The sequence below is a fragment of the Anomaloglossus baeobatrachus genome, chromosome 7 (genome assembly GCF_048569485.1).
Source record: "Anomaloglossus baeobatrachus isolate aAnoBae1 chromosome 7, aAnoBae1.hap1, whole genome shotgun sequence".
Taxonomy (NCBI): domain Eukaryota; kingdom Metazoa; phylum Chordata; class Amphibia; order Anura; family Aromobatidae; genus Anomaloglossus; species Anomaloglossus baeobatrachus.
Genome location: NC_134359.1, coordinates 174,523,730 through 174,536,508, shown reverse-complemented (window position 1 = coordinate 174,536,508; position 12,779 = coordinate 174,523,730). Strand labels below are relative to the sequence as shown.

The 12,779-nt window shown below is 48.1% G+C and overlaps 1 protein-coding gene and 1 pseudogene across 6 annotated transcripts in view; both read right to left on the bottom strand.

The window, feature by feature from the left end:
* The window catches only part of PGAP1 (post-GPI attachment to proteins inositol deacylase 1), a 1,652,111-nt gene that overhangs the window by 505,705 nt on the left and 1,133,627 nt on the right, over nucleotides 1–12,779 (bottom strand). The gene's annotated exons all lie outside the window — the stretch shown is intronic.
* On the bottom strand, nucleotides 5,503–5,616 carry LOC142246878 (U6 spliceosomal RNA; annotated as a pseudogene).

The window sequence follows — 12,779 nt, the reverse complement described above, 5'->3', positions numbered from 1 at the left end:
CCATGCAAAAGTATTCATACTCTGAACCTTTCCACATTTTTTCACACTACACCCACCAACTTAAATGTATTTTACTGGGATTTTATGTGCCATACAAACACAAAGTAGCAAGTATTTGTGTAGTATGAAAGAAAAAATTTATAGCTTTCTTATGATTTAAAAAAATACTAAATTTCAAAATAGTGACGTGCATTTGTATTCAGCCCCCTGTAGTATGATACCCATAAATAAAATCCTGAGTGACTAATTGTCATCAGGTGTCACATAATTAGTAAATTCAACCAACCTTTGTGTAATTTGTTCACAGTATAACAACAGCTTTTCTGTGAAAGGTTCAGATGTTTGTTTGAGAACATTAGGGATCAACACAGCATCATAAAATCTAAGGAACACACCAGACAAGTAATGGATAAAGTTTTGGAGAAGAGTAAAGCAGGGTTAGGTTATAAAAACAGCCCAAGCTCTGAGCATCTCACAAAGCACTGTTCAAACCATCAACCAACAGAACGGATTTTTGTGTACTCACCGTAAAATCGTTTTCTCTTAGCCATCATTGGGGGAGACAGGACCATGGGTGTTATGCTGCTTATCCATAGGAGGACACTAAGTAGATGCAAAGATGTTAGCTCCTCCCCTGCAATATACACCCCCTGGGTCAGCCAGGCTACTTCAGTTTTAGTACACAAGCAGTAGGAGAACAAGTAACAAAAAACGTGAGTGAATACTCATAACAAAAAAGTACTGAGACAGAAAAAAACTAAGGCCCAACAGGGCAAAAGGGAGGGTGCTGTGTCCCCCAATGATGGCTAAGAGAAAACGATTTTACGGCGAGTACACAAAAATCCGTTTTTCTCTGACGCCTCATTGGGGGACACAGGACCATGGGACGTCCTAAAGCAGTCCATGGGTGGGTAAACAATAAACAAAACAACCAAAGGACTAGGAACCAGTCCCAGATAGCCAGGAGCGCCTACTGAGATAGGTACTCCACTATAGTTTGCAGAATTTTCCTACCTAGGTTTGCCTCAGCCGAAGCCTGGGTATAGACTCGGTAATGCTCTGAAACAGTATGTAGGCAAGACCAGGTCGCAGCCCTACACCTCTGTTCCACTGAAGCCTGATTCCTAATGGCCCAAGAGGTGCCAACTGCTCGCGTGGAATGAGTCCGCAGCCCACTAGGAATGGGCTTGAGTTGCAAGCGGTAGACCTCCTGGATCACAGAGTGAATCCAGCGAGCCAGCGTTGCCTATGAAGCTGCCTCTCCTTTCTTAGGCCTTTCAGGAATGATGAACAAGTAGTCTATGTTCCTAAAGGGGCTGTCCTAGGTACGTAATATCTGAGAGCCCTCACAAGGTCTAGCGAATATAGAACCCTTTCCACCCCAAGGACTGGGTGTGGACAAAAGGAAGGCAGAACAATGTCCTCGTTCATATGAAATGGGGAAGTAACCTTCGGAAAAAAATCCGGAAGGGGGCGTAAAACCACCTTGTCCTGATGAAAGATCAGAAAGAGTTCGCGGCAAGAGAGTGCTGCCAGTTCCGAAACTTGTCTGATGGACGTAATCGCCACTAAGAATGTTACCTTCCAGGAGAGAAGAGCAAGAGAAGATTCCTTAAGAGGTTCAAAAGGGGACCTCTGGATACTGTCCAAAACGAGATTGAGGTCCCATGGGTCCAGCGACCGTTTATACAGGGAAACTAGAAGGGAAAGACCCTTAGAGGACAGTCTTGACTTGCGGATTGCAAGCTAGGCGGTATTGATAGAATATCGAGAGAGATGAAACCTGCCCCTTAAGGGAGCTGAGGGCCAACCCCTTTTGCAACCTGACTGCCAAAAAAAAAAATTAAGAATTCTGGGGATCACCAGAGGCTAGGGTTGGACATTAGATTCCCTGCACTTGGAAAGGAAAGTTTTTCATGTACGGTGGTAAAAACGAGATGAAGGCCGGCTTTCGGGCACTCTACATGGTGGAGATGACCGCAGGAGAGAATCTCGCTCTTGTTAAAGTCCAGGTCTCAATGGCCAGGCCGTCAGCTTCAGGGCTCTGGAGTTCTGATGGGAAATGGACCCTTGGGTCAGCGGGTCTGGGATGCTTACGAGGCGCCATGAGCAATTGTACTAATTCAGCATACCAGGCGCACCTGGGCTAGTCCGGTGCTATTCGTATCACCGGGACTCCTTCTGCCTTGATCTTCCTGATTACTCGCGGCAGCAGGGGCAGAGGCGAAAAACATGTAAGGTCGACTGAAACGACTTCAGGAGACTAGAGCATCCGCGCCAATGGACTGTGGATCACGTGACCTGGCTAAGAACGCGGGTACCTTTACGTTCAACCTTGAGGCCATTAGATCCACGTCTGGTGTACTTTCAGTGAGTGCAGATGTGTGGGAACACTTCTAGGTGGAGAAAACCACTCTCCGGCAGCCAGTCCTTGGCGACTTAGAAGGTCCGCCACCCAGTTCTCTACTTCCGGTATGTGTAAACACAGACCCCCGTTGATTCGGCCCAGGTGAGGATCCTGAGGACCTCGAGATAAGCTGTCTTGCTGCTGGTACCTCCGTGCCGATTGACCTACGCCACAGCTGTTGCATTGTCCAATTGGACCCGAATCAAACGACCTGCTAGCAGAAGGGGGGAATGACCCGAGCGCGAGAAGATCGCGCTGATTTTCAGGATGATTTCTGGGAAGGGAAGACTCCTGAGGTGTCCAACGTCCTGAAGCAGTGTGGAGCCAGTACGCTGATCCCCAGACTAAGAGGCTGACGTCCTTGGCCAGGAGTAGCCAGTCCACTTGAGGGAGAAAAACTCCTCGATATGGAAGAGCATTGAAGCCACCAGCAAAGCGCATACCTGACTGAAGGTGTCAGGTGAAAAGTTCGTCCAAGGAAAAGGGGGCTCTTGTCCCAGGCAGCTAGAAGCGCAAGCTGCAGTGGGCGGTGGTGTGGCTAAGCGAGCAGCACTGCCTCTATAGCCGCCGCTATCCTACCTAGCACTCTCATACTGAATTTGAGGGGAAAATATAAAGCCGCGAAGAGTGTCCAGGGACATGGCCAGGGAGGTGACGGATTTTGACGGGACCGGGGATGATTTGACTGGAGTCAGAAGCCGCCCTAAGCGGGATAGGGTGCCCACAGAGATCTGCACGCTGGTTGAGCCCTTGATGAGGAGGTCATTCAAGCAAGGCAGAACAGCCACTCTCCTGGCGTGAAGGGCACTCATGGCGGCCGCCATGACCTTAGTTAAGACCCTTGGTGCTGTGGTAGAGCCAAGGGTAGGGCCACAAATGAAGAAAAAAAAAGTCCTGAACCGCAAAGCGGAGGAACTTTTGGTGAGCTGGAGCGATGTGCAGGTACGCATCCCTGATAGCTAGGGAGGCAAGGAATTCTCCTTCGACCATAAATAATGCACCCTAGGAAGTCCATTCTGAATCTCCTTATGTGCAATGGTTGCTCAGGTGTTAGAGGTCCAGGATGGGACGAACTGACCCGTCCTTTTTTGAGGACCACGAGAGGTTGGAATAGAAGGCCTTGAACCTCTCGGAACAGGTACCATCACCCCCGCCGTTTGGAGGGAGTGGATTGCTGAGGAGAAGACCTCGTGGTGTTTTGGAGCCTTTGGGGGGGGGGTTTGAGAGAAAAGACTGACCAGGGGATCGGGTCCAGAATTCAATGTGGTAACCGGAAGACACAAGGTATCACACCCATTTGTGGTCTGAGGCGGCGGCCCAGATGGAGGAGGACGAGACTCCTCGGTCTTTGTCTAGACTGCCAGGACGAGGAAGACTCGAGGAGGGCTGAGAAGGTCGGGCCCTGCGTGTCAAGTAAAAAACATCCTGGGCTAGAGTTGGGGGAGGGAGGTACTCTTTTCCTCCCGTGGCGTCAGACAAAAAAAGAGCCTGTCCAGATGATCGGCAAACCATCGGTCTGGAAAGGAGTACTGTGAGAGGCTTCTTAGAGACAGAGTCCGCTCTCCATTATCGGAACCAGAGGGCCTTACGGATGGCTATGGTATTTGAGGCGGCAATAACTGCGCAGGTAGCAGCGCCGAGGGAGGCCTGCATGAGGTACTTTGCCGCCGCAGCAATGTGAACTCTTACATCTGTGAGGGTCTGAGGGAAACTGGTAGTCCTGGTGCCTGTGCGACCCACACGGAAGGGGAGAGGGACCCGCGGCCTCGAGGCAGAGCGATCGAGCTGCTCCACTTGTCTATCTGTCGGGTCCTTGAAGGAGGATCCATCAAGTAAAAGACAGGAGTGGTCCTTCAGGCAGGCGGAAGCCGGGTGAGGGCCCACCGAGGCCGGATCAGCCCAGCCCTTAGAGACAGCTAAGCCAAAGGGGTACCGGGACTCCATGAGTTTACGGATACCGAAGCAGCGTTAAAATCCCTTTTTTTTTTTTCTTGAGATTTCTTCACCCTTTTAAAAGGAAACCGCAGGGTCAGTAGTAGTGGATGGGAAATCTTCCACATGCAGAGTTTTGGTTGATTGCTGCAATAAGTCCATCGCAGCTTGATCGCTCGGGGAGGTTGAAACCAAGGAATCATCCCGGTACAAACATCATTCCCCTTCCTCCGGCTCCTCAGAGACCGCGGAACATGTGGGAGAACCCCATCTGTGTACCCCAGAGGGAGAACCATGGGGGTCATGCCCTTTTTCTGATCTGCAACTGGTGAAGCAGAGGGCTGATTATTATTAGAAGGACCCTCTATAGAGGTGTCATCAGGCTGCGTTCTGTCCAGGGGCCCCGAGGGGTGTGAGGACGATGTTGCATAGCCAGCACCAGGTTCTGGGAACTGTGCCCATTCCGGGGGACTTATAAGATAGAATAGAAAAGGGGTTAATGCCGCGCATCAGCCAAATGAAGACGTATAGTGTTGATGAAGTTTTTCTTTTATTCCATAGGTCTACGCGTTTCAAGGTAAAACCTCTTCCTCAGGACCAATGTATCAACAACAAGAGAGAGACACTATACGTCTTCATTTGGCTGATGCGCAGCATTAACCCCTTTTCTATTCTATCTTATATGCTCATCCACGTGGGGCTGCAGCAGACGCCATTATCTCATGCGCAATAGTGGTTGTGACTGTCACAACTGATCCAGGTGAGTGTATAATTCTCCAGGTATACCTCACTGATCTCCTTTGGTGTTACACTATCAGCGCTCCTTATTTTCAGATCTATACATTCCGGGGGACTGGGAGCTGTAGGCTCTGGGCTGGCAGCGGTTGCTGCGGTGGTGGCGGCGGGGGGGTAAGCTACAGGGGCACCGGACTCACAGAAGGAAGAGGTGCTATCATCCGCTAGTAGCTCAGCGTCTTATAGTTGTTGCTGTAGTTGTGCAGGGCATAAAACATGTGACTGCAGCCCCTGGCTGATGAGCCACAAACTGATTGTAATGAAGGAGCAATGCTCTGCACAGCTAATATGCAAGTGAGGCTATAACTCACCCAGAACACTGATAACCCTTCCCCCCCCTCCTCCTGTGTCACGGTTCCTGTGGGAAGGAGGATGTTGAATGTTTCACGAATTTCCATGTCATCCTTGGCCTGCTGTGCAGGGGCCATGCTAATCTTCTGTGTAGCTCTGCATTTGAGCATATGTGCTGCCGAAGCTAGCACCCTGTGTGAGGGGGGGCATGGCTTATCGAGTGTTGGAGGGGACGGGGCTTAGCTCTGACAAGAAGGCATGAGAAAATATAATAAACAAAAAATGGTGGGAAGGGACTCCCCTTCCCTCCTCCAGCCCTGCACAACAATGGTGGACAGAAAAACCTCTATAAGTGTACCACAGCTGCGGCTGCACTGAGCCCAGGGAGCTCTCCCCTCCCCCCGCCACAGGTGGAAGCTATGTAGGAGTCTGCAATCACAGCCCATGTGCATCCAGTCAGTGTGACCTTTGCTCCAATTTCCTGTCAGGGAGCCAGTGTGCAGATTCTGATGCCTGCTGGCAGAACTTGTATCAACTCAGACCCTGCCAGAGGGAGTGAGGAAGTTTTCATCTGCTCTGTGCTCTGGAAAAATCGGAATGATCTCACCTCAGCTCCTGTGGAGATGGCAGTCTGGTCACATTTGGTGCAGAACTTGTATCAACTCAGACCCTGCCAGAGGGAGTGAGGAAGTTTTCATCTGCTCTGTGCTCTGGAAAAATCGGAATGATGTCACCTCAGCTCCTGTGGAGATGGCAGTCTGGTCACACTTGGTGCAGAACTTGTATCAACTCAGAGCCTGCAAGAGGGGCTGAGGAAGTTTTCATCTGCTCTGGGCTCTGGAAAATCAGTGCCATGAGACCTGTCGTCCAGTGAGTAACAGCCCAGGATCCAGCGTCGCAGGAGGGGGTACGGGGAGGCGATACTCCGCGTTCCCGCCTATTGATGGTTTTGGGAAATCGGTCCCCAAAGGAACCATTGCCCTCTAAAAACAAAAAATTCTTGCTGCAGTAGTCTGCAGAGATGTGCCTCCTGTAGACACTAAGCTAAAACTGAAGTAGCCTTGCTGAGCCAGGGGGTGTATACTGCAGGGGAGGAGCTAACATCTTTGCATCTACTTAGTGTCCTCCTATGGATAAGCAGCATAACACCCATGGTCCTGTCTCCCCCAATGAGGCATCAGAGAAATGGAAGGAGTATGGCACAACTGCACACCTGCCAAGACATGCCATCCTCCCAAGCTTACATCCCAAGAAAGGAGACCTTGAATTAGGGAAGCAACCAAGAGGCCCATGGGGACTCTGGAGGAGCTGCAGAGTTCCACAGGTAAGGTGGGAGAATCTGTCCACAGGACAACTATTTGTCATTAGTAGTGATGGGCGATCCCCCTGATGGTCGGGATTGGGAGCCTCGCCCAATCGTTTAGTAAAGATTGAGATCAGGATCGAGATAACACGATCTTGCGTCCGATCACCGATCTTGGGCTTTACAGTTATGGGATGGGGTGGGGGGGGGGGCTGTAAAATAAAGAATAGTTAATAATAAAAATTGTCATAATACTTACAGGTCCCGCGACGTGTCCTGCAGACTGTCTCCCGTCTGCTTCTGCTTCCGAGTCCAATCATTGCTGTGCCCCTGGGTTAAAAAACTTTCTATGACATTGCAGCCAGTGACCAGTGGTGTAAATGTTGTACAGATATTGGCTTACAGACTGGTCACATAACTATGATGAAACAAAAGACAGGGTGCACAGCCGATCCAATAAGGAGAGGGGTGCAGCCTCTTGTGTGGAAGGCAAGAATCAATAGAAGAGAAAAAGACCACACAAATAGGAAGCACATATCCCAACAATAATAAAGATAATCAATAATTTTATTCAATCCAAGAAAAACCACACATGAAAAAACACTTAAACATGTGAATATCAAAACGACCTTTGGGGGAAATAACATTAGCTCATGAGATGATCTAGAACCATGGGCAATGGAAAACACTAAGATAATGAGAGGTAGATGTACATAAAAAAGTAGAAATAAATATGACTACCAACGATAATAACCCTGATTAACACAGTACAGGGCAATATATTCATGCACACAATAGCAACATATTGTCAACCCTGAATACAATAATATGGAGAACATACAGTGCCTACAAGTAGTATTCAACCCCCTGCAGATTTAGCAGGTTTGATAAGATGCAAATAAGTTAGAGCCTGCAAACTTCAAACAAGAGCAGGATTTATTAACAGATGCATAAATCTTACAAACCAACAAGTTATGTTGCTCAGTTAAATTTTAATAAATTTTCAACATAAAAGTGTGGGTCAATTATTATTCAACCCCTAGGTTTAATATTTTGTGGAATAACCCTTGTTTGCAATTACAGCTAATAATCATCTTTTATAAGACCTGATCAGGCCGGCACAGGTCTCTGGAGTTATCTTGGCCTACTCCTCCATGCAGATCTTCTCCAAGTTATCTAGGTTCTTTGGGTGTCTCATGTGGACTTTAATCTTGAGCTCCTTCCACAAGTTTTCAATTGGGTTAAGGTCAGGAGACTGACTAGGCCACTGCAACACCTTGATTTTTTCCCTTTTGAACCAGGCCTTGGTTTTCTTGGCTGTGTGCTTTGGCTCGTTGTCTTGTTGGAAGATGAAATGATGACCCATCTTAAGATCCTTGATGGAGGAGCGGAGGTTCTTGGCCAAAATCTCCAGGTAGGCCGTGCTATCCATCTTCCCATGGATGCGGACCAGATGGCCAGGCCCCTTGGCTGAGAAACAGCCCCACAGCATGATGCTGCCACCACCATGCTTGACTGTAGGGATGGTATTCTTGGGGTCGTATGCAGTGCCATCCAGTCTCCAAACATCACGTGTGTGGTTGGCACCAAAGATCTCGATCTTGATCTCATCAGACCAGAGAACCTTGAACCAGTCTGTCTCAGAGTCCTCCAAGTGATCATGAGCAAACTGTAGACGAGCCTTGACATGACGCTTTGAAAGTAAAGGTACCTTACGCGCTCGTCTGGAACGGAGACCATTGCGGTGGAGTACGTTACTTATGGTATTGACTGAAACCAATGTCCCCACTGCCATGAGATCTTCCCGGAGCTCCTTCTTTGTTATCCTTGGGTTAGCCTTGACTCTTCGGACAAGCCTGGCCTCGGCACGGGTGGAAACTTTCAAAGGCTGTCCAGGCCGTGGAAGGCTAACAGTAGTTCCATAAGCCTTCCACTTCCGGATGATGCTCCCAACAGTGGAGACAGGTAGGCCCAACTCCTTGGAAAGGGTTTTGTACCCCGTGCCAGCCTTGTGACCCTCCACGATCTTGTCTCTGATGGCCTTGGAATGCTCCTTTGTCTTTCCCATGTTGACCAAGTATGAGTGCTGTTCACAAGTTTGGGGAGGGTCTTAATTAGTCAGAAAAGGCTGGAAAAAGAGATAATTAATCCAAACATGTGAAGCTCATTGTTCTTTGTGCCTGAAATACTTCTTAATACTTTAGGGGAACCAAACAGAATTCTGGTGGATTGAGGGGTTGAATAATAAATGACCCTCTGAATAAACTTTTCACAACTTAAAAAAAAAAAAAAAAAAAAAAAAAGAAATAACATTCTTTTTTGCTGCAGTGCATTTCACACTTCCAGGCTGATCTACAGTCCAAATGTCACAATGCCAAGTTAATTCCGAATGTGTAAACCTGCTAAATCTGCAGGGGGTTGAATACTACTTGTAGACACTGTATGTAGATAGACAAATAAATGTTATAAAGTTGTATTCAGAGCGATCATTATAAGTAATAAACACCCAATGAGTATCATACCTTCATTAAACATATAAGTGTCAAAATTGTAACGTACTAAGACCAACAATAGATCATTAGAAATATAGTAGTACTATGACCATGAGTTCAATAGTATAGATAGAAATGCCTGCTGCCATGGCACCACACAATACATGATGTAAAAACAACAGAAGATGGTAACTAAAGAGAATACAAAGGTAGTGAAAAAACTCCCAAAAAGAGAACAAATAACAATGTAAATCACCTAAAAAAACGTGTTGTAATGGGTATCAGGCCATGAGATAAACCACTGCCAAAAACCAAATCATATAGTTACCCCCCAGGCCCGGTTTCAAAAATGGAAAAGCTGCAGAGCAACTATGCAGACAGGGAGACCAAGGGTGTGGAACCACAGCTGACAGAAGGCAGCCATGAGCAGGATAAGGAATGAATGGAAAAATTAAATAAAAGGTCGTGAGGAGCCCCACGCGTTACACTACTGAGCAGCTTCATCAGGGGTGACCTTGAGTGGAATCTACGGATCTACTTATGGACCGGAAGAAGGAATCCGGAGGTATAAACGATGCCAGTACCTCTAATGGTTGAGCAAAGCCCTTAAACCATATGCGCAGGCACGATTACATCATCATAGCTGGCCGGTGGACACATTGTCAGACGTATTTCAAGGAGAGACAAAACCTAAAATCATGTGTACGGCCACAGTTGAATTACCTCATCAATATAGCACGCATGCGTGGACATAGCGGCAAGATGTATACGATACATAGATGCAGCTGCCAGAAGAAGTATGCAAACATGTTATCATAAAGACCATTATACAATTAAGTAAATGTAAGGATAAAATACCAGTGTATAGACAAGCATGAATAAGGATACAGATGAACAGAGTAGGCACTTGGAACATGTGACCGAAAACCTATATTTATGGTTCACAGTATATTTCCGATGTTATAATACCGCATCAGGGAGAATAGTCGGGTAAAGCTACACAAAACTCATGTATGTAAGGTGATTTTTTTTCCCCCTCCTTCCAAAGTTGCTCTGCAGCTTTACCATTTTTGAAACCGGGCCCGGTGGGTGATTTGTTTTTTGGCAGTGGTTTATCTCATGGCCTGATTCTCATTACAACAGGTTTTTTTTAGGTGATTTACATTGATTATTTGTTCGCTTTTTGGGAGTTTTTTCACCACCTTTGTATTCTCTTTAGTTACCATCTTCTGTTGTTTTCACATCATGTATTGTGTGGTGCCATGGCAGCAGGCATTTCTATCTATACTATTGAACTTATGGTCATAGTACTACCATATTTCTAATGATCTATTGTTGGTCTTAGTACGTTACAATTTTGACACCTATATGTTTAATGAAGGTATGACACTCAAACACCCAATGGGCATATTACTTATAATGATCGCTCTGAATACAACTTTATAACATTTATTTGTCTATCTACATAAGGTCTCCATATTATTGTATTCAGGGTTGACAATATGTTGCTATTGTATGCATGAATATATTGCCCTGTACTGTGTTAATCAGGGTTATTATCGTTGGTAGTCATATTTATTTCTACTTTTTTATGTACATCTACCTCTTATTATCTTAGTGTTTTCCATTGCCCATGGTTCTAGATCATCTCATGAGCTAATGTTATTTTTTTCCCCAAAGGTCGTTTTGATGTTCATATGTTGATGTTCACCAAGTAACTCCTAAACCTATAGTGGGTGAAACAATTAATTAACTGGGGGCATGGGGCTGGGGGCACAGGCACCACACGCGGGGCTGGGGGCACAGGCACCTCATGCGGGGCTGGGGGCACAGGCACCTCACGAGGGGCTGGGGGCACAGGCACCTCACGAGGGGCTGGGGGCACAGGCACCTCACGAGGGGCTGGGGGCACAGGCACCTCACGCGGGGCTGGGGGCACAGGCACCTCACGCGGGGCTGGGGGCACAGGCACCTCACGCGGGGCTGGGGGCACAGGCACCACACGCGGGGCTGGGGGCACAGGCATCACACGCGGGGCTGGGGGCACAGGCACCACACGGAGGTTGCGCTGCACATAGGAACCACACGGAGGTTGCGCTGCACACAGGACTGGGTGATGGGCAGCACACAGGACTGGGTGATGGGCAGCACATAGGACTGGGGGGGCTGCACACAGGACTGGGTGATGGGCAGCACATAGGACTGGGGGGGCTGCACACAGGACTGGGTGATGGGCAGCACATAGGACTGGGGTGGCTGCACACAGGATTGTGTGGGGGGTGCACACAGGACATTGGGGGGCTGCACACAGGACTGCGTGATGGGCTGCACATAGGACTGGGGTGGCTGCACACAGGATTGTGTGGGGGGTGCACATAGGACTGGGGGGGCTGCACACAGGATTATGTGGGGGGTGCACACAGGACATTGGGGGGCTGCACACAGGACTGGGGGAGGGGTGCACACAGGACTGGGGGAGGGGTGCACACAGGACTGGGGGAGGGGTGCACACAGGACTGGGGGAGGGGTGCACACAGGACTGGGGGAGGGGTACACACAGGACATTGGGGGGCACACTGTGCTGAGAGTTTCATGCAACTCTGGGGGAGAGGGTTTACAGAACTGGGGTTTAGGCACAAAGCATTGGGCAGGGCACATAGCAGCAGAGGGTCGGCGCTGGATTCACAGCAGCATTGCATTCACATCACCGGAGTGCAGGAGCCGGACACACTGCATCAGAAGGAGAAGGCGGGCACTGATCTCCGGAGGGCAGGGGGCAGACACACAACGCTGGAAGCTGTGAGGCTGCTGTGGACCCGCCCACAAAGTAAGCACTGGCCGACGGGAGAACACATTGCAGCACAAACAGCAATGTGTGGATTTAAAGGGCCGGCGGCAGCAAGACCGCGGTGACAGCACCAGCACTGCCTCCCCCGGGAATCTGCCCGGGGGCCACATAAAAGGTCATGGCGGGCCGCATGCGGCCCGCGGGCCGGAGGTTCCCCACCCCTGATTATATATATATATATATATATATATATATATATATATATATATATATATATATGTTAGGTCCAGAAATATTTGGACAGTGACACAAGTTTTGTTATTTTAGCTGTTTACAAAAACATGTTCAGAAATACAATTATATATATAATATGGGCTGAAAGTGCACACTCCCAGCTGCAATATGAGAGTTTTCACATCCAAATCGGAGAAAGGGTTTAGGAATCATAGCTCTGTAATGCATAGCCTCCTCTTTTTCAAGGGACCAAAAGTAATTGGACAAGGGACTCTAAGGGCTGCAATTAACTCTGAAGGCGTCTCCCTCGTTAACCTGTAATCAATGAAGTAGTTAAAAGGTCTGGGGTTGATTACAGGTGTGTGGTTTTGCATTTGGAAGCTGTTGCTGTGACCAGACAACATGCGGTCTAAGGAACTCTCAATTGAGGTGAAGCAGAACATCCTGAGGCTGAAAAAAAAGAAAAAATCCATCAGAGAGATAGTAGACATGCTTGGAGTAGCAAAATCAACAGTCAGGTACATTCTGAGAAAAAAG